Source organism: Acipenser ruthenus, chromosome 29 (assembly GCF_902713425.1).
Source record: "Acipenser ruthenus chromosome 29, fAciRut3.2 maternal haplotype, whole genome shotgun sequence".
Classification (NCBI taxonomy): Eukaryota; Metazoa; Chordata; class Actinopteri; order Acipenseriformes; family Acipenseridae; genus Acipenser; species Acipenser ruthenus.
The window spans coordinates 9,365,903-9,389,019 of record NC_081217.1 but is presented as its reverse complement, the minus strand read 5'-3'; the positions used below and the strand labels follow the sequence as shown (position 1 = coordinate 9,389,019).

The 23,117-nt window shown below is 40.7% G+C and overlaps 1 protein-coding gene across 2 annotated transcripts in view; it reads left to right on the top strand.

Annotated features, from left to right (window-relative positions):
• Positions 1-23,117, top strand: part of LOC117962318 (potassium voltage-gated channel subfamily B member 1-like) — a 90,064-nt gene that overhangs the window by 58,346 nt on the left and 8,601 nt on the right. The gene's annotated exons all lie outside the window — the stretch shown is intronic.

Genomic DNA, 23,117 nt, shown 5'->3' with positions numbered 1-23,117 from the left:
GCTTTACAGACTGCAATCAACATTTCTTTTGTCCAAAAACTGCATTGTAATTGCAAATACAGTAGTGTAACTGTATATTCCATTAAGAGAATCCAAGTCAATTAATAACAAAGATTCTGTAAGAACTTTTAATCTATGAAAAAAAATACAATAGAAAAATCTAGGCCAATATGTTTCATACAATAATAACTACCCTCTTGGTATTCTGTCGAATGTTGTACTAAACATACGTTTCTAAAATACATATATATAAATCATTGCAGTATCACAGTGGTGACAAATGAGGGGCTCTTTAGTAAAATGGGACATCGTACTTCACATGTGCTATAGAAGGGTTCTGAATAAAGAATAGCTTCAGTGAGAGGTTAATGAGCGCTGTACAGTTTTCTCAGTTTCTGTCTCCTGTTGGGGATGTATATTTCTTACATAAGCATGTAGAGTTACAGTTTTACATAAATCAAGAGGAGCGTGTATCCCACAGACATGCAGCTTGGATAGGACATTCTTTCCTGACTCAGTCACAGAATGCTGCAAGTTAAATTGCGCCAATGCGCTTTTTAATACAAATACACAGAAACAAAACACTAACAAAAACACATTTAACAAAATAAAAGGCACACGGGCCAAAACAAAAGGTCTTTCAAAAACTCACGATTATAAACAAACAGCACAGCATGGAACAGAACATCAAACACACCCCTCCACCACTATCACTAACATCAAGCACAGCACAGAACACAGAACATCAAACACACCCCTCCACCACTATCACTAACATCAAGCACAGCACGGAACACAGAACATCAAACACACCCCTCCACCACTATCACTAACATCAATCACATCACGGAACACAGAACATCAAACACACCCCTCCACCACTATCACTAACATCAAGCACATCACGGAACACAGAACATCAAACACACCCCTCCACCACTATCACTAACATCAAGCACAGCACGGAACACAGAACATCAAACACACCCCTCCACCACTATCACTAACATCAAGCACATCACAGAACACAGAACATCAAACACACCCCTCCACCACTATCACTAACATCAAGCACATCACGGAACACAGAACATCAAACACACCCCTCCACCACTATCACTAACATCAAGCACAGCACAGAACACAGAACATCAAACACACCCCTCCACCACTATCACTAACATCAAGCACATCACGGAACACAGAACATCAAACACACCCCTCCACCACTATCACTAACATCAAGCACAGCACAGAACATCAAACACACCCCTCCACCACTATCACTAACATCAAGCACAGCACGGAACACAGAACATCGAACACACCCCTCCACCACTATCACTAACATCAAGCACATCACGGAACACAGAACATCAAACACACCCCTCCACCACTATCACTAACATCAAGCACAGCACAGAACACAGAACATCGAACACACCCCTCCACCACTATCACTAACATCAAGCACATCACGGAACACAGAACATCAAACACACCCCTCCACCACTATCACTAACATCAAGCACAGCACGGAACACAGAACATCAAACACACCCCTCCACCACTATCACCAACATCAAGCACATCACGGAACACAGAACATCAAACACACCCCTCCACCATTATCACTAACATCAAGCACAGCACAGAACACAGAACATCAAACACACCCCTCCACCACTATCACTAACATCAAGCACAGCACGGAACACAGAACATCAAACACACCCCTCCACCACTATCACTAACATCAAGCACAGCACGGAACACAGAACATCAAACACACCCCTCCACCACTATCACTAACATCAAGCACAGTACGGAACACAGAACATCAAACACACCCCTCCACCACTATCACTAACATCAAGCACATCATGGAACACAGAACATCAAACACACCCCTCCACCACTATCACTAACATCAAGCACAGCACAGAACATCAAACACACCCCTCCACCACTATCACTAACATCAAGCACAGCACGGAACACAGAACATCGAACACACCCCTCCACCACTACCACTAACATCAAGCACATCACGGAACACAGAACATCAAACACACCCCTCCACCACTATCACTAACATCAAGCACAGCACAGAACACAGAACATCGAACACACCCCTCCACCACTATCACTAACATCAAGCACATCACGGAACACAGAACATCAAACACACCCCTCCACCACTATCACTAACATCAAGCACATCACAGAACACAGAACATCAAACACACCCCTCCACCACTATCACTAACATCAAGCACATCACGGAACACAGAACATCAAACACACCCCTCCACCACTATCACTAACATCAAGCACAGCACAGAACACAGAACATCGAACACACCCCTCCACCACTATCACTAACATCAAGCACATCACGGAACACAGAACATCAAACACACCCCTCCACCACTATCACTAACATCAAGCACATCACAGAACACAGAACATCAAACACACCCCTCCACCACTATCACTAACATCAAGCACATCACGGAACACAGAACATCAAACACACCCCTTCACCACTATCACTAACATCAAGCACAGCACAGAACACAGAACATCAAACACACCCCTCCACCACTATCACTAACATCAAGCACATCACGGAACACAGAACATCAAACACACCCCTCCACCACTATCACTAACATCAAGCACAGCACAGAACATCAAACACACCCCTCCACCACTATCACTAACATCAAGCACAGCACGGAACACAGAACATCGAACACACCCCTCCACCACTATCACTAACATCAAGCACATCACTGAACACAGAACATCAAACACACCCCTCCACCACTATCACTAACATCAAGCACAGCACAGAACACAGGACATCGAACACACCCCTCCACCACTATCACTAACATCAAGCACATCACGGAACACAGAACATCAAACACACCCCTCCACCACTATCACTAACATCAAGCACAGCACGGAACACAGAACATCAAACACACCCCTCCACCACTATCACCAACATCAAGCACATCACGGAACACAGAACATCAAACACACCCCTCCACCACTATCACTAACATCAAGCACAGCACGGAACACAGAACATCAAACACACCCCTCCACCACTATCACTAACATCAAGCACATCACGGAACACAGAACATCAAACACACCCCTCCACCACTATCACTAACATCAAGCACAGTACGGAACACAGAACATCAAACACACCCCTCCACCACTATCACTAACATCAAGCACAGCACGGAACACAGAACATCAAACACACCCCTCCACCACTATCACTAACATCAAGCACATCACGGAACACAGAACATCAAACACACCCCTCCACCACTATCACTAACATCAAGCACAGTACGGAACACAGAACATCAAACACACCCCTCCACCACTATCACTAACATCAAGCACATCATGGAACACAGAACATCAAACACACCCCTCCACCACTATCACTAACATCAAGCACAGCACAGAACATCAAACACACCCCTCCACCACTATCACTAACATCAAGCACAGCACGGAACACAGAACATCGAACACACCCCTCCACCACTATCACTAACATCAAGCACATCACGGAACACAGAACATCAAACACACCCCTCCACCACTATCACTAACATCAAGCACAGCACAGAACACAGAACATCGAACACACCCCTCCACCACTATCACTAACATCAAGCACATCACGGAACACAGAACATCAAACACACCCCTCCACCACTATCACTAACATCAAGCACATCACGGAACACAGAACATCAAACACACCCCTCCACCACTATCACTAACATCAAGCACAGCACAGAACACAGAACATCGAACACACCCCTCCACCACTATCACTAACATCAAGCACAGCACAGAACATCGAACACACCTCTCCACCACTATCACTAACATCAAGCACAGCACGGAACACAGAACATCAAACACACCCCTCCACCACTATCACTAACATCAAGCACAGCACGGAACACAGAACATCAAACACACCCCTTTACTACTATCACTAACATCAAGCACAGCACAGAACACAGAACATCAAGCACACCCCTCCACCACTATCACTAACATCAAGCACAGCACAGAACACAGAACATCAAACACACCCCTCCACCACTATCACTAACATCAAGCACAGCACGGAACACAGAACATCAAACACACCCCTCCACTACTATCACTAACATCAAGCACAGCACAGAACACAGAACATCAAGCACACCCCTCCACCACTATCACTAACATCAAGCACAGCACAGAACATCAAACACACCCCTCCACCACTATCACTAACATCAAGCACAGCACGGAACACAGAACATCAAACACACCCCTCCACCACTATCACTAACATCAAGCACAGCACAGAACACAGAACATCAAACACACCCCTCCACCACTATCACTAACATCAAGCACAGCACAGAACACAGAACATCAAACACACCCCTCCACCACTATCACCGACATCAAGCACATCACGGAACACAGAACATCAAACACACCCCTCCACCACTATCACCAACATCAAGAACACCCACACACCTGTGCACCTTAAAATAAAATCTTTAAAACAGGTTTATAGCAAATAAAAAAAAACAAAATATCTCCAACATGAGGACCAGTGAGTGCTAATAGGAGGTAAGAAAAATTGATTTGATAGGCTTGGGTAGCACTTAACAACAACACTATATGATATATAGTTGGTCTTAAACAAACTCTGCATACAGTTTTATGAGCTGATTTCTCGTTCATTGTTTTAATAAACAGCTTGGACTGGTGTCAACACCAAGGAGTCACAAGAGACAAGGACACTCGCTCAGGATCAATAGGAATAGAATACCGGCCAAATTATTGAATAACGACGACTAGCTAGGATTTTAAAAACAGGAGTCAGTTTTCCCATCTTTGGCAAATGGATAAGTTGCTCCTTTTTCTTTAAGAAATTGACTTAGCCAGTTTCCTTTGTTCTTTCAAGAACGCTTTGATAGCTTTTAAGACCTGGCAGCTTTAATTATGCTGCTGATGCAGTTTTTGTAAGATTTAATTAATTATAGGGAGGAAGTACTGTACATTATTTAAATGTATTCCCTTGACTCGGTCACAACTTTCTTTCTCTTGTTGTTGTGCAGAAGACATGTTGTATCTGTGGATTGCATGGTGCCTTTTGTTTGCACACTACTGTGCTACTGCTGTAGACTTACCAAATTCACTAAATACTGCTTCTTCCAATGTCAACCAGCACATTCAACTTTTAAATGCCTTTGTCATTTTACCATTTCTCCTTTTTCTATTGGAACAGTGTGTGACCTACACAAGTCAGCAACATCCATCCTTTACCACAGCTTTAAATTCTAAATTAGAGCTCTCAGTGTCCATGATTTATACCAACAATATTGTACATAACAGTATAGAATGATAAGCAGTAATGAAATGTTTAATCACAAGCTGATTAGCACTTCTCCAGGATATTGCATATGGACTGATGGATGAACAGACAGACAACTAAATAAAACTAAATCATATGAGTTCTGTATATGCAAATATGCAGATTGACAGATGCATGGAAAGATAGGACTCATAGGTCAAGGTGCTGCTCATTTGCGGGGGGGTGGGGGGCTAATAGGGATCAAACCACATTACGTAATTTTCCTTGTGCAAGATTAAATCAGACCATGGAAATCTCATTCAAATGGGATAAGGATTAATCTAGGGGAGGGGGGACGTATGACTGAACAAATACCTTGTGTTGCAGGGATCATGATTTCAATGACAAAGCACAGAGGCACACGTCAAAAAGGTTGTCAAAATGTTTGTCTCCCAGACGAACAAGTTTAGTTTCATTCTGTTTTAAATAAATAAATCCGATACCGTTCAGTGCATCAACATGCACTCCAGCTGCAGAAGTATATGATTACACATTTAGCTGTTGGCCTGTGCTAGTTTAGTGTCTAATATTAGCTCAGATGCCTCAGTCCTGGCACCTCCTGCACTCTGCAGTGCTGCAGCCCCTCAGCAGTGCAGTGCACAGAAGGAGCTCTACTTCAGGAGCTCTCCCAGGTGACATATCCACTTACACACTTCACTCTTGAGTCCAGTCATTCTTTTCTATATTCAAAGTCACTTTGACTCCATTAAAAAACGAAAAAGCAGCTGCTTGCAGATTTGACTAGGGTTACAACTTAATATAGTCATATTCCATAAATGCTCCATAATTGGTCAACGCTGTGGATGTTATTGATTTAAAAGACTGAAACTTAATTTCTTTTAAGGGAGTAAAGAATTGCTTTTCTTTTTCATATGTTGTAGTAGCTGGAATCATGGGAAAATATGTCAAAGCAATTGAGTTCCAAAGGCTGCTGGGAGATGGAGTTCTCAGAAACAACTAATAAAACATCACTGAATACTTCATAAAGAAAGACCCTTGGAATTTATTCGTGGGTTTTATTATTACTACTTTTTGCTTTTTGCTCATCTTGTTGTGATGCGTAGTGGAATCCCACCATCACTTTAATGACTTGTTCGTAAATGGGGTGTGCAATAAAGGTATTGATTCAAACTTCTCGTCTTGTCTAAGACATTTCTATTTAGTACTTCTGTGTAGCGGAATCACAGTAAGGATGTATGCATGTTGACAACCAGCCACAATAGATTGCGTTACACAGCAGCAAGTCAAATATGCACTTACATAATCATTTTAAAAACATACCAAAAATGTAATATCTTACAGTTCACATGAGACAGCCAAAGCCTATCTGGAAAAGGGATTTCAGTTGGCATATTTTGATTGCAAAGTGGTTCCTGTGGAGCCTCAGCAAGCAAGCAGATGAGCAGGCGAGTAAGCAGGCATATGGTTTTATAATCACACCGATAAATAAAAGATAAAGCAGGGAGAAAGCTTTGACCAGGATAGACAGGTGAAGGTAAGCAGGCGCTGCTCAAAGGTTGCTGTTTAAATACTGCAGCAACAAATTACAGCTTAGAGTCAAAGTTAGAACAAGCTGGGGTTTCAGAGAGGGTTTGGTGGAGATGACTGATTGGCGGTATCAATTTTCTGGTTGGTAATAGTACACACACTTTTGATCCATTGGTATGTCAAAGCATTGAAATGTTACCAGTGCAGTATTGTACTATCAATGACCAATACCACTGTAGCTGCCCTTCTCTTATAAAAGGTTACCATAGAGAAAAACAAAGTGTAATAAAGTATAGTGAAAGCATGGGGAAGCATTGTAAAGCTCAGAGAGATATGGTAAAGTACATAAAAAAAAATATATATATATATATGGCAAACGATGGTAAATGCATAGTATAACTGGAGAAGCAGGGAAAAACTGTAAAATGACTGTGTGAATTTGATATGGTAGATTTTAATAAGGGTTGTGCTACCATTGTCCCATTATACATTGTAGTATTGGATAGGTTTAACTTTGTCAACTGCTTTTAAACTTCATTCAAGCCCTTCCTCATTATTCTTTGATCCAGGCTAAATAAATTCAGTTTTCTTAAATGTCATAGTTCATTCCTTGAATCCCTGCGATTAGTGTGATTTCTCTTCGCTGGACTCTCTCCAGGGCAACAATGTCCTTTTGTTAATGTGGGCACCAGAATTGAACACAGTACTCTAAGTGCGATCTCACCAGAGCATTGTACAACCTCATCATAAACTCCTTGGATTTGGACTCTTTATAACCAAGAATTCTGTTTGCTTTGTAATTGCTTCCCCACAGTGTCTGTTTGCTGACAGCGATGAGTCTAATACAACACCAAGATCTTTCTCTTGGTTGGACTGTTAGGGTTCTGTATCACCCATTTTGCAATTCAATCCTACGTTTTTGTGACTGGTGTGTAACTCTTTACATTTGTTAACAAGACACGGACATATGTGATTGTGAGTCTGGAAGTCCCATACATTAACATTATTTAACAATGTTGTCTTCCTGATGTACTGCGGGCTAGGGGTAGTGCTGAACAGCTGACTAATTGACCTCAGAAACTCCCTGACTAGTTGCAGGCTTCGATTTCAAAGCAGCAATGTAGTCATGTTGTTGCAAAACGTATACTAGTAGTGAACTAGCAATGTCTACACTCTCATTGTATTCATCTGATTGTATTGAAACGGAAAGTACTTGTGAAGCAGGCGCTCTCAGATGGCCGGAAGTGCCCCTTTACATATAAATGACATTTTATAACATAATGAATTGTTTTTAAAAGTTCCCAGCAGTTTTAAAATGTAGTGCACAAACAGCAAAGTATTACAAAACTTTACCCACACAAATAGAGCACCAGACATTATCAAATACATGATGTCTTCATATTTTTTAAGGAACGACTAGTCGATTTACTATTTTTACCTTTATTAGTCATTCTACCCCTACTGTAGGTCCATGTATAAATAATGTAACAGAGGTACTGTCAAGTCAATGTACAATGGCATCTGTTTTCTCCAGAACAATATCCAACCTCAATTTAAACCATTTTGAAGGTCTGGTGGGGTCTTGATTCATCAGAATCCAGCCTTAGCACTTGAGCCCAGTACTCCTCTGTTTGAGACCAAGCACTCCATAATCTCTCTCCATGGCGGTGTAGAGATATTCAGCTGCTTTGTTCAATCTGAAATCCTCGGTGGAGTTTCATGTAAGGGGTCAGCCTTCAATATCATCTGCCAGCTCTCTTATCATCTGCCGGAGTCACCTGTCTCCCTGTGCACTTTCCACTGGCTCCCAACTTCATGAATCCATTTCAATTGCTGCTGATGCACTTTGCACTTACTAATGCATGGAACTAAAAATTACATTCTCTAATAAAACCAACAAACTAAATAAATAAAGGGAACACTGCTGGTGCTGCTTCGTCATTCGAAGGTTATCTCTGCTGACTGTTTTATTATACATGGCACTGGATTAATTAATTTCTGATCTAGATTAGTGTAGTGAAGACACCTATAACACCTGCAGGATTGGTGCTCTCCAGGACCAGGAGACTCCTGCACTAGATGTTATTTTAGCTTTTTATTATCTATCTGCAATGCTGTAGACCCCTTCCATGAAAATGGGCCCTTTGTTACACTGTGGTGAACATTTTAAATAAAAACATAATAGTGCTTCCCCACTACAAATCTGGAGTACTGGAACGCTAGTCCAATGACAGGCAGAATAACACTCATGGATTATTGATTTTCCTTGTGTAATGATGCTAGCATGAATAACAGGTTGCAATACAGGTGTAAGTATTGAGCCAGTGGGGTAGCAAGGGGGGGAGGGGGGTGCATTGTGAGGCAGGGTGTCTCAGTTCAGTATTTCCACAATAAAGTGGAAAGTTTAGTTTTCATTATGCAATTAGGTCCATAGGTTGTGTTTCATTTGGAACAGAAAAGTAGACAATTCTGTATGTTGAAGTTGAAACCTGTTATTGGAACCATTGTATAAGTTGAAAATGCTGTGTACAAAGATTAAAGCAGCTCAGCTGAAAGTGGTACAGTTCAGCATCATGGCAGCCCGAACCTGAATGTTTGTTTTTTGCTTGCAGTAGATATCCTCTCCGATTGCTTCAATGGTATGTTTTCAATGTGTTTTCAATAATGCCACTATTTCTATTCAGGATGAGTTTTGTCTCGAAGCACGGGAGAGCACTAGAACAGGGGGTGCCAGTTCAGGATATCCTGCTACCCCTGTGGGTAATTCCAGGTGAAAAAAAATAATAGCCAGGTCAATATTCACAAAGCCAGCAGTGCAACAGTGTCATTTACATCAAAACATTACTGTAACAAAACTAGAAACAAACTCCCTGAGAATACCTAAGAACCGTTGAGTAATATTTCCTGAGTTGATTATATCAGATTTTCAAACTTGTTTTATTCTACTTCACTTTGAAGTCACTGGCTTTTCTCATTGTACTTTTCCCTCATGATATATTATTAGCATTCCTTGTTTTGCAGCATTGCATTACTTATCTTCAATTACTGTAACTAAAAACCATACCTAATGTTGTAATTCACAAACCCGCTGGTATTACACTTGATTTATCGAGTCAGTTTCGAGGGGATATTTGATTACTCAGCTTCCAATGAACATTAGCTAATATACTCAGCCCCACACTGCAGTCAGAGAGAGCTTCCCCCTTTTAATGCTTCAAATACATTAGTATCCTGGAAAAATGCCCTGTGGTAATGCTACAGATAGACAAAAATCTTAATGCAAGACTACAACTAAGATTTACCCAAGAACCTGTTTTCAAGGAATGTATGGATAAAGTTTCTAAACTAGAAACTCAATACAGGGATGGAATCAGATCAGGTGAATATCAGGCTTGGTAGTTCTTCCTAATGGATCTTCGACGGTGGTAATGGTACCACAAGAGCAACTGCAGCTGCAGTACTATTGTATCATAGTAGTACAAGACAGCTTGCTGCCGTAAAAGGACCATTGTACAATGTTCCAAATCCATTGTGTTGTCATTGTTAGTAATGTTGTGGTCTAGTAATGGTCCTACCTGGGGTTTCTTGGGGGTAAACCATTGCTACATACAGTAGGACAAGCTGGTAGCTTTTCTGTAAGGGAATGCGAGTCATTTGTGATCATATATGAATATAAAGACAAGGGATATTAAGTCTTGTTCTGCCTCTTAAACCTCTGCCTGAACAATCGGAGCACTACTGGGCCCGCTGTTCCAGCAGTGGTGTTTCATTCTATATGATAGAGGGCCTTCTGTGGATTTCTCTTGAGGATTTTTTAGCCCTTTTAAACCTGGGGCTCATCCAAACAGCTAATCAATTGTATAGCTGGCCCTATTATTCTCGTGACCTTGGCGTGATCCTTTATGAAGTAATCAAGTCGGAGAGAGTCATGGGATGATAATGCATCAGAATCACTATCATCTGGATGGGACTTAATTTTAGCTCATCGCCAGATCATTCAAAAGAGGCTAATCGCTGTATAAATTGGTTTGTGCTATATATATATATTTGCGTCTTTGTATCTGATGGAAATGACATCATGTTCAAATGAGCAATACTGTTTGATCCTATTCAGCCTTACATTATATAAAAATATAGTTGTGTAAGACAAAAGCTGATTTTCATCCCCTCGGGGTCAGAGCAGGCAGTAAGCCTACAAGTAGCTTCACCGCAGTGACCTGTACAGTACCCTGTACGATATTCTATATGTATTACATACACACATACACAAGGAATACATCCATAAATGCACCTATTATATTGCTGATGTATGAGACACTGCATGCAGGTTCGGTACTCAGGAAGTGAATTCGTAGTGTTGTGGCATGGCAAGGATCAGCAGCCAAACAGCTGGTGAACATGCTGTGGTGAGTCTTGATTATAATCAATAGAACCTTGATTATCCAGAATTACATCGTGTACTGCATCCGGAAGGTCAAGGTCAAATTATCAGGGGGTTTATTTTGATTATAAACGGGTCTTTTATTGTAATTTTAATGTTAACAGACCGAGGTTGAGTTTTACATACTGCTTTCTCTGTTTTTTATGTTTGCCTTTAGTATTTTGTTTGAGTCTTGTGTTGCAGCTACACATCTGACAGCTAGAAGCGGGGATTTAAATGTCATGATTTACTGAAATGATCATGTAATTATAAGCAGGCCTGACAGGAAAGAAAGAAAACCCCGGATTAATTGCCAGCGGTTCTCAAAGGCCATTTATTAAAGGAGACAAAAAAAAATAGCTTTGTACCACTGGCAGGGAAGCAAATTGAATTAGCCAGACTTCTTTCTGCTGGATACATCTTGCCCGTTTTTACATTTTAATAAAGGGAGTATTCAACAATCCTTGTGTATATAGACATTCTGCTTATGATATTATAGCTGTACTATTATTAGTATCTTAAGCGCTAATGTGTATTTAGAGTTTACCTGTAGATTTCTACTGTCATCATTGCTGTGCATTAATAGCAAGACTTTCTCTTCAGGCTGTAAAAGAGCAAGTGATATCCCTCCTACCTCCAAGAGAATTCAGCTCCTTTTCAAGAAATAACCCAAACATCCGATACAATTCATTTGACAATTTGACTGTTTCTGACTGGGACAATCCCAGTGTTCCCTGCACGTCTGGTAAGCCTAGTTGGGATAGCTGGTGATGATTACATGGAAACTCCATTGAAACTTTGGGCACCTGTCTATATTGGTGTCATTTACCTTCATAGCAATCCTCCTTCTCCTTCAATAGCTTTGGTGCCTCTTTTCATTGAATACATTTCCTTCACACAGAGTGGTCCCTTTAACTCCACCTAAGCCATGCTGAGTCGTGCTGTGTTACAGAGACTGCGAGACGGGGATGAGGCAGAGAGCACAGGGTTACTCTGGTACTGTGAATCAACACAAAGGATGACTCTTCTGTCATGTACCTTCAGAGAGTCAAGAAAGCATTAAACTAGACAGTTATAAAGAAGGAAGTGAAAAGGGGGTAGTAGAGCCAATTTAGGAGGCATTATTTTTATATTTTAAACATTTGTTAGCACATTTCTTAAAAGAAGCCAGAAAAGTCATGCCTATTGATCAAACAAATGGAAATGTAAGAAAATTATTTTCTTTTAAAAAGCTGGGTAATTAATATTGGCAGCTGCTGCCGTATCTTTTGGGTGGATTCAACATTTCTCTTTCGGGGGGGAGCTCGGAGTAGTTTGACAGTAGTTTGCGTCTGGCTGAGTTTGTCAAGTTGGATAAAAGCGAGGCTGTGAAAAGGCTCCCATTAATTTAGAGCAGCTAATTGTGCAGGCTGTCTCATGAGACGCACACAGGAGCAATTCAATCGAGGACAAGGACAGAGCCTGAGACAGAGTTTCAGAGGGAGGGCCATTCAGTAGTGTCTGTGAAGATAGCCACAGCTGAACAAACAGGTATTGTTCTGAAGACATCCTGAAATTAAAAGCTGCCCACTGGGGGCTTATTGGCCACTCTGACCTTGAATGGGATGAAAATCAGCTTATATCTTAGATCACCCTATATTTTTCCATATAGTTAAATAAGAAAAAATAAACAGTATATCTTAATGTGACAGCATTTCCTTCTCATACAAAAACATATTTCAAATGGCTGTATTGTATTAATATCAGGGTTATATATACGATATATAAGTTTCGCAGTTCACATTTTATCCTCATGCGTGCCGTGTATTTACTTTGCTTTACTGTGTTTAAATCTATATAATGATTGACCATGATTGTATGCAGCTCTCCCATGCTTTACTTTGCTTGCGCCAAGATTACCGTAATAACCCTTTACAATGCATGTCTTTACATTGTACACAGGGATGGAAACAAGGCAGTGCATGGCAGTTTCACCCAGTCCAGGTTTTTTTACAAGCTTGATTAGCCACAGTTTGTAGGTATCAAACTTAGGTGTATCTTATTAAACTCATAAAAAACAGGAATGGGTCAAACTGCTATGCAGTGGGAGTCTTATTTCACTCCCTGTTATGCTACTGCATGTGTACAGTAGAAATTAGGAAAGGACTGAACAGTAAGTGTAAGAAACTGTTCTGTGAAAGGTCAGGGGGTTGAAACAAATGGATTTGTACTGTACGTCATGTATCCCCCCATGGCCCACCCTCATGAAGAAATTACACTAAAGCTATGAAACACACCCACACCGGCAATCTCCAGACCGGAATGGACATCACAGGGGTTACCTGACAGCAATGTGGAAACGTTCAACGGGATTAATGTTCCTCTGCCCATAATAGGATTATTTCAGCTCCTGTGCCGTCTTCGTGGAAATCTTGTTATTTGCACACATCACAGGAGACAATGGAATTAGCTGAACGCGTATAAAGCATTGAACAGCCGCAGGTAATTTCTCAAAATAGAGGAGGGTCTTACAGGGTTGCTTCAAAGCGTAGGGCCAAACCACGTAATGGCCCATTAGGTTTTCCTAGCTTATGCCTCTTTATATAGAAACGCAATCCTATTACACTTATCCTTCACTGTCCTGAGCCGAGCAGCAAGGAGCACACTTCCAATGCCCTGTCAGATCAATTACTGATTGTAATCTTTACCTGTGCACTTGTGTTTCCACAAGGCTTCCCCCCCAAACTGATTTTACATTATCGCACACAGACAGCTCCAAGAGAACCTTGCTGACCCCTTACATCAAGAACTTGCGTTCATGCAGTATTTTTATTGGAAAGCGCTTTGGGATAAGCTTCATAATGATGATGTAATTTTTCTGAGCTGTCCCACTTTGGCTGAAAGAGCCATAGCAATGGAAAAAATATCACTTTGAAAAGTTTAGCTCACTAAAAAATGTTGCATTCTGCTTCTGCCGAACACTACAGATCACCCCTGCTGTCTTTCAAATCTGTTTAAAAACCTTAAATTGGATACTTCGAAAACAGGCATGTTGCGGAGCACAGACTGTTGGCAGTCTCTGGTAAAATATATGGAGCCATGGACAATATGGCTGTTTCTGAACTATACAGTACAGCACCTTCACATGGAGAAAATTAGTTCAAAAGGTCATCCAAAGCACACGACACCTACACTGGACCACGACCCCACCGAGAAAAACATTTTACAAACTGGGCTGCTAAGCAACGGAATTCAAGGTCTCTTAGGCACTCGCGTTGTTTGTTTTTCACTTTGTAACATGAACTCTTTAATGTACAGTCATTGTAGCTAACATAGTAGTTTCATAAAATGTCTCTGCCATGCACACCAAGTCATTATACAGGTCTCAAATGTGTATTTTCAATTTAGAATTGTTTCTGGTATTACACTAAGCTCCGGGAGTATCTCTTTGCAAGCCGTGGTTTTAGACTCTCTTGCACTTCCTGGGTCATTTCACCTGGAGAGTGAACTTGTCCCCACCTCTTCACTGCTTGTTTCCTGTCAATAACCAATCAGCCGCTTATCCTATTGACTGACTTTCTTTCAGCCAGTAACAAGCTTTGACCAGTGATGCAGTCCTAATTCTTAAAGTAATCACATAAACGCTCCTTTTTTTTAAATTCGTCACCAATTTAAAACTGTATCGGTACAATTACAATGGTTTTTAAATTTATTTTTAAATCTGCTGACAGTTCTGGACAATGTCATTTTACACTACATTCTGAATATATGTTTTTTTTCCTGGGCCTACCGCATTTGATCTCAGCAGATAAAATAACAGCAGTTATGGTATTGTATTTGTGAGGAAAAAACAAGCAAAGCAGAAACATAAATAAATAGTTTATAACATTACTTACCAGTGTTTTTTTTTTATTTTAAATAAATGTTTAGCACTTATTTACTTTTTTGTAATATATATATTAAATCTTAAAAGCAAGGGCAGTCATTCATTCCAAACCCCGGGTCTCTGCACTGACCGATATCATAGGATGCACCTTTGCTGTCTTTGTCGTCAGCATTTTTACTAAAAAAATGGTTATCCTTCTAAGTAGTACTGTAGTTTGTAAAAGAATTTCCGAATGTTCTCTCTATTGCATCACAAGGACGACTGACTGAAATCAGATAATTGTGCAGGAGATGTGTGGTGGACTCCTGACTCTGCAAACATTTTAAAATATGCGCCGGTTATCGGAGATTCTGACTTGGAGTGTACCATTAAAACTGGTATGTAGGGAACCGGACACTGATTTTTTTGTCACTAGTGCCTATTCAGTGGAAAGACAACCAGTAATTTGATTTCCACACGGAAAACAGATCACTTCATTGGTGCCCAGGCACCGAAAATTGTATTTATTTATTTATTTATTTCACTATGTGCCCACAGGGCCAGCGCAGGGACATCTCAATAGTGCAGCACTAATACAAAGAGAGACCTAAGTAGACCATAATCAATAATAAACAATACAACAATTATACATCCAAGCAATATCAATAAAAACATACATATACACACACACACATATACATACAATACACAAATATATTGAAAGATACAAATATCATAATTAAATTACATTACAACTAAAGCATGTTCACCTCAAACGCAGATTACACTGAACAGCAGTTTTAAACCCAGAGAGGCTTATGACACAGTGGAATCCTGAAGAGCATTCCTTAACCCCAAGGCTGTGCCAAAGAAAGAATAACGACACAACTGAGGGACAAGGACTGATGGTCAGAGCAGTTCTGTGGAGACTCTCAGCAAAGGTCTTTTACGAGCATAGACTGACACAGAGGTAGAACACAGTGAATGCAGAACCTTATAGAAATGAACGAGAATAAAATAGGACCTTCTGCCACTTAATGGTTTGAGAGAAGAGCGACTAAGAAGGTTATCTTAAGTAGAATCCCACTGCTTTACCGCAGACATAATCAACGTGGTGTGTCCAGAGCAAATTATCAGATACCCAGACCCCAAGGAGCTTGTAATGAGTGAATTTCTCAATTGGACCCGTATTTAGAAAGTTTTGATAAAATGTGGAACTGAGTCAAAGGCTCTGGAGAAGTCTAAAACACAGCAGCTGTACCGTAACCACAGTCCAGGTTTTTAGAGCACGGACCAAGAAATGTTAGAAGTGCATCCCCTGATCCTGAAACTGTGGTTTCTTTAAAATCTGGTTAAAGGAAAGATCATTTTCACAAGAACCGCACACAATCCTCTCCAGAACCTTAGAGACAAAAGGACAAAAGGGAAAAGGGAAACTGGCCTATAATTAGAATCGATTGGAGTGACCCGTGAGTGTTTCCATTGCGGAGGAACCACTCCCTGACTTAGAGACAGACTGAACAGCAAAGAAAGACGCGGAGCAATGGTTTGAGCAGTGCACCTGAGCATTGTAGCAGAGATGCCATCTGGGCCAGTAGCTGAGTGACTCTTAAGCGCATCAACTAGATTAAAACAAGAAGCAAAATATGTATTGAAAAGCTCGGCTCTGTCAGATGGAGTGTCTGTGAGACTTGCCCGTTTGATATATAAGGAACTGTCCCCTTCCAGAATTGGCCTTTATCATAGACCAACACTTCTTAGGATTTGAAACGTTTTGAGGAGTACGTTCTGACCATTCAATCTTGGCTTTCCTTAGTAAGGTAGTTTGTTTATTTCCATAAGTGTGAAAGGCTTCCCAAGCAATGGGTGTGTCAAGTTGTTTGGCCCGTCTAAACAATCTAGTTTTAACCCTAGCGCTTTTAAGTTCAGCAGACAACCACAGTTTAGAAAATGCAGTACAACGTATCAGTTTGGATGGAATAAATAATAATAACTACATGTAGCCCAGGAATCCTCAACATGAGAGGAAACCCAGCTGTGGAATGACAAGTTACTTAACAGCTCGTTAGCAAGACCCCAATCAGCCAATGTATAGACCCAGATAGAAAGATTGCTTGAAAGTGCTGGAGAAGATGTATGATTAAAGCCCAGACTATTTATACTATGATCAGAAGAGCCCAATGGACCGTCAGCTGAAATAAATGAAAAAAGATTGACGTTTTGAGGTGTAAGCATGGTCAATTAAAGTAGCCCCAGATGTGTTAATACAAGCTGGCACAGACCTAACCTTTCTATGTTATTTAAAAGATCTCTTGAGTGAAATGATCCATCTAACAAGTTAACATTAAAATAACCAACCAGTAACAATTCACAATCATTGGACATAACACGTGAAGCCTTAACTAGACTAGAATCCAGCAATGATAACGGGTTTACTGAAGGGGGTCTGTACTAGATACCAAGAAGCAGCATCTTCAAACCCAATTGTATTTCAGCCCAAAGCAGTTCACAGCCATTGCTAGGAATGTCTGCTCTCAACCTTGGTGAGACACTATCGTGTACAAACAGTAAAATTAGACCGGTTGGGCTAATGAATGAAAGTGCAAAATGGCTTAGATTTATGGGGTTATTTTGTTGGCTACAGTCACTTTAACTGCAGTGCAAGAAGCAAATGTCCTTCTCAGTCTGTACAGCTGGTGTTCAGTACAAGACTGACTGTTAATACAGAACCTTACAATACCTTTCAATCCTGTATAAAACAATTCAGGAGGGCTGTCGAAGAAAAGCCTCCATTGAAATCAGCTGTGATGTTTACTTATTTACAGTAATCCGTCGCGTATCCACCCGTCACATAGCCGCCCTAACCGTTTATCAGCCATGATCAAGCTCTTCAGCAACGTTAGTTTATTATTGAACAGAGAATATTAGTTCAGAGATTTTGTACAGTGTGTTGTATGTGCTCCATGCGCTACCATTGCTATTAGTATCACATGAGCTGTTCAGTGTGTTGATATGTAAATAAATCCTGTTCACCTGCAGGGCGTATCAACTTCAACCTCCGTCTCGATCTCCTGCCTGTCACTCAGCAGCGAATGCACACATCCACACGGCAGACAGCTACTGTGACTCTCAAAACAATAATTGAATGGTATTTAAAACAGGATTAATGTATCCAAATTTTTGCCTTAAGGTCTCCACACACCAGACGTGTATGACACACCGCACCATGACATAAAAAATAAAACGTATTTTTGATACAAGACATTCACACTGCCTGCGATGCGATGGGCGACACTGAAGCGACACAGAAGCAATGCGAAAAAAAACAGGATTGGTGTCCTAGTTTGCGATTTTGTCGCACGGCAGTTAGGGAACTGACCAATGAGGAACAGCTTCCCTTGCGTGCCTTCAGTAAGCAATGGTGGAAGAAAAGATAATTCTTGCAGTATCAAAATACCCGGAGCTGTACAATAAAGGACACAAAAATAATAAAGACACGGCAATGAGGGAGAACATCTGACAGTCCATTGTTCATACCATTGCAATACCCTTGGTGCATCCAAATATAATGCTACTGTGTTACCATAACTCTTCACAGCACTGTGGAATCCCTGTGGATTGTGTTCTCTTCCTGTCCAAGGTTAGCCCTGAATTACCACTAAAAGTAAGTGGTTGATACAATCCAGGGGGTTCTCTGGTGCTGCAAAACTGTGACCCCTCCTGATGGGGTATAAATGATAAAAAAAACTCCTTGGCTTCTTATAGTTTTACAATAATACAATGGAGTGTTCTAGTTATGTGTTGAAACAACAGTTAAAAACAGTTATTACCCTGACTGTCACACCAGCCATTTTCAAGCATACATAAGCACGCCAGTGCTACAATGTCTTCTAGAATTACATTGACCACAAAATACATGCATAATCTGTTTGAGAAAGACACACTCTTCCAGTGACCGGCACAGTGTGAGGAATATGTTTTTTGTTGTGCATTCAGACCTCTTGTCTATCCTTGCACCTGTAGAGCAGCACTGCACTCAGACACCCTGAAATACTCTCACAGACGCTAGCAAAGCAACACATTCGGCTCTAATTATTAAGCAATCAGAATCTGAGAAAAAACACACGGCAATATGCTCCATTACCTGATCCTGTAACGACTCTACATCCCATAATTACTAATCTGTCTAAAGGTCAAAGGGCTGTGCGTTTGAATAACCAGCACAAATCCCGCTGGAGTGTAAATTAGTCCAACTTGAAATCCCTTCTGAACTGTGTGTGCTATATGTTACGTCAGTTCTCGTAGGCTCAGATGAAAGCCTGAGCTGGTGCTAGGGCTAAAAATATCAAGAAATTGAAGATGACTTAATGCTCAGTCGATGGACATCACATTAATCAAGAATAGACACAGGCTTATAGGACTATGCCGAAATGTCACACACACACATAGCTTGTATTTGATGGACAGCATTAAGATTAGGTAGTCTGCTTAGTTATTCTTAATTAACTATATACTGTATTCTGTAAAATACAAGGTGGTTTATTTTTCACCCCACTCAAGGTCAGATAGCTCTTGAGGTACATTTCATCTTGTATAGTACGGCAGCCTTTATGATATACACAGTAGTGAGCACATTTATTAGACCATCCCATTGCTTCTGTTGTGCAGCATATGAAATCAAACCACTGGAACTGAGAATCTTGGAGAATTGTTACAATAGGCATATTAGTGACTGTCTAATTTAACCGATGACTTTAATAGGCCACACATGCGATTAATTAAAAATTGTAAGAGAAAAGGAACACAAAGCTACACATGATAAAATGCATGACACTTTTTTTAGAAGTTGTTTAAAATGCCTAATTAAAGCACAACGTGGTCTAACATTTTGACATGTTTTTATATCACTGATTACTGACCTGAAATGTAAATTCTCACACACTGTGGTTTTCCTGCAGGTAGGTATATAAAGGATATAAATGACACATCTTGCAGTGTTGTAATATATGGGCACACAAGTGTAAAAAGTGAGGATCATCATGAGCATGCACAGATGGCTTCAATTATGTTGACAAAAGACTAAACTGAGCATTTTATGGCAGATATAAGTGGTGCTAAGTGGCCCAGACACACTTTAGGATCGTCCAAGTCACATCTATAATATTGTTGAAAGTGGATGACATTTTTACTGCATTACATGCAGCTTTTCTGCAGGTGTGATTAATTTGTATGTTACAGAAAAAAAAATCCAATATCAGTTTATAAAAAATCAGTTTATAAAAAAAATGCCTCTTGCAAAGCCCAAACCATGTGTTATATTCTAGAGGTACATTGATAGAAAACTTCCCATATTAACACACTTGTATGACAAGATCTTCTCCAGCACAGAAGGCTGTATACATGTCTCAATGTGTCTGCTAGCTGTCTTGCTCGTATGCCCCTGTTCCAGCGAGGTCAGCGTTTCACTGAGTTTAACAAGCCGTCCCCACACCCTGACGGCCGGCGCTGCTCACAAGCTGGAGTGCTTGATTATGTAAGCTTTGGAAAGGCAACCCCTGTGTGTGCCAAACCCAACAATTCATTTAGCGGGTTTGGAGTGAAAACTTCAATGATGTCTAATGTTCCCTGCACTGCAGCAACACTTGTTTTGAGAGGTCTTAGCATGGGGACTGGGGCCCCTGGTGGTTGGTTTTGGTATTGCATGATCTTCTGCTCAGTATTCTCAATCAATGGATCAGTTTGTTCCAGTATAAACAATCATTAAGAATTGAGTGGTTTTACTGCAAGCTTGATTAGCCCACAGTGCATAGGTAACAAGCTCAGGTGTGTCTTATTAAATAAATGGAGCACACTGTGATCATGTGATTCTTTTGTTTGTGAATGTAAAGATATTAGCTTCATTCAGCTTTTTTAAAATTTATTTTGTATGTATTTGTTTATTTAGGAGAATTACCCATTGAGCCCCAGCCCTTGTTTACAAGAGTTCCTGGAACTGTAATCTGTGATTTTCACGTTGGATCATGGGAATCGTACAAGAAAAGCATTTGAAAAGCAGCCATGGAGCACAGGGGCAGTGGAAAACATCCCTCCCGCCTAACACAAACTATATAGAAATTACAAAGAGTAGGGAATAATTGTATGATGCAAAAAGCAGACACGAATAAAAGGGCATTTTATTTGAACGTATTTAAAATGGCCCTCGAGCTGTATACAGTATTTGTTTTTGGCTCAGCTTGACGAGCAGGGCATGGCTTTAAAGCATCTGACAGCATTCATTAGCAGTAATGCACCTTGATTGTTCACAGCGAATAATCCAGAGTCCGAATGTAGCAGGAGAGAGGCATGTCTATGACCTTGCTGTGGGTTGCACTGCTCCTCTGCCTCCAGGGAGAGGCCTACACTCACTCCAATCTGCCAGCAGCCAAAACAAGCATTTCCTCAGTTTATCATGTTATACATAGGAAGGTGTTTTCACAGTCAATGTGTAAAGATTGTGGAAGCAACTATAATCACTTTACTATTGACCTTAATCCATGTTATTACTGGTACTTGACAAGTGTATTTAGTAAAGCTACATTATTCATGTATTAGCATGGAAAGATTATTAGTAATACAGAAATACACAGTTATTGCAATGATACCTCTAGACATGATGTAATGATTATCTAGCATACAGTTACAGAATAGGTGTGTGATATCTACCTGAACTGGAGGACGTTCTTCCAGGTACAGGAGTGAAGGATATCATCGCGTGTCTCCTGAACAGCCCAATGATTCTGAGAGTATGTATTTGCTACAGCTAAGAGATATGATGTCAAGTCAGCTCTATCATCCTGTGTACTTCAACCTTTCTTGTGTTTACTCTGCTGTAACCTAAAGGAGCTGTAACCTAAAGGCCTATACTCCACATCCTCCCCTTCCTGACTACAGAGCAGCAGCAAACAAAGTGGGTTATCAGTGGGTTTTAATAGCAGCATCTTGAAATGGTGGCATGTCTGAGCTACTGCAGCATAACTCAACACTGCTACAGGCAGCTGTGTGACAAGAGCCACCAAGCAGCACCCACAAAGAAAACAGCATCCTGATTTATTATTCACTCATACTCTCTCTGTGGAGTGCACACAGCTACTAGACTCGGACAAAAATCAATCCAATTACTCTTTTTTGGTTTTGCTTAACTAAGGTGGGTCACATAGTTAATGAGTGCCTTGATGTCTGTGCTGTTGGCAGATGGAATACACTGAAGTCTGGTTATGGATGAGTGTCACTACTATACAGCAATTTACTGCAGTTAAGTAGAATTGGCAGGTAGTTGCTCAATGCGCTATATGCTACACGATACAATAGATTTCTGTTTGTACAACCTGCTCCATGATTAACTTTTATTTTCCCAATGCAAATTGTAATGGTTTTCATTCAGTGCTACCAACAGCAGAACTATTGTTAACAGTCTTTAGCACCAGTTAGAGTATCCCAATAAAAGAGAAACCAGTCCCTCCAGCTGGATTTTGTTCTGTATATCCGGTGGCTGTAGGTCATGGTGATTTGCATTTAGAGCTTGTTATTTTAGAGACTTCCTTAAATAGGTTTCCAGAAGAAAAAGCGAATTAACTAAGGCTAAATATAATGTGTAATATATTCAACTAGTTTTTAATAAGGGATTCCACTTGTCACCCCCTCCCTCCCCCCTACCACAGTCATCTATTTTCTACATTCACCCTACTTGCCTTTCATAAACGAAAGCATAACTATGTTATTATGACTGGGCCTGATGCTGGTTGTCACGGCAACCCTCTTCGCCACTCTGGGTGTGAGATGTGGTCTCAGAGCTCAATCCCTAGTCAATGCTGAGGAATTAATTCAACAGTGTCTCCACCACGTTGCTGATGGTAGAAAAGTGC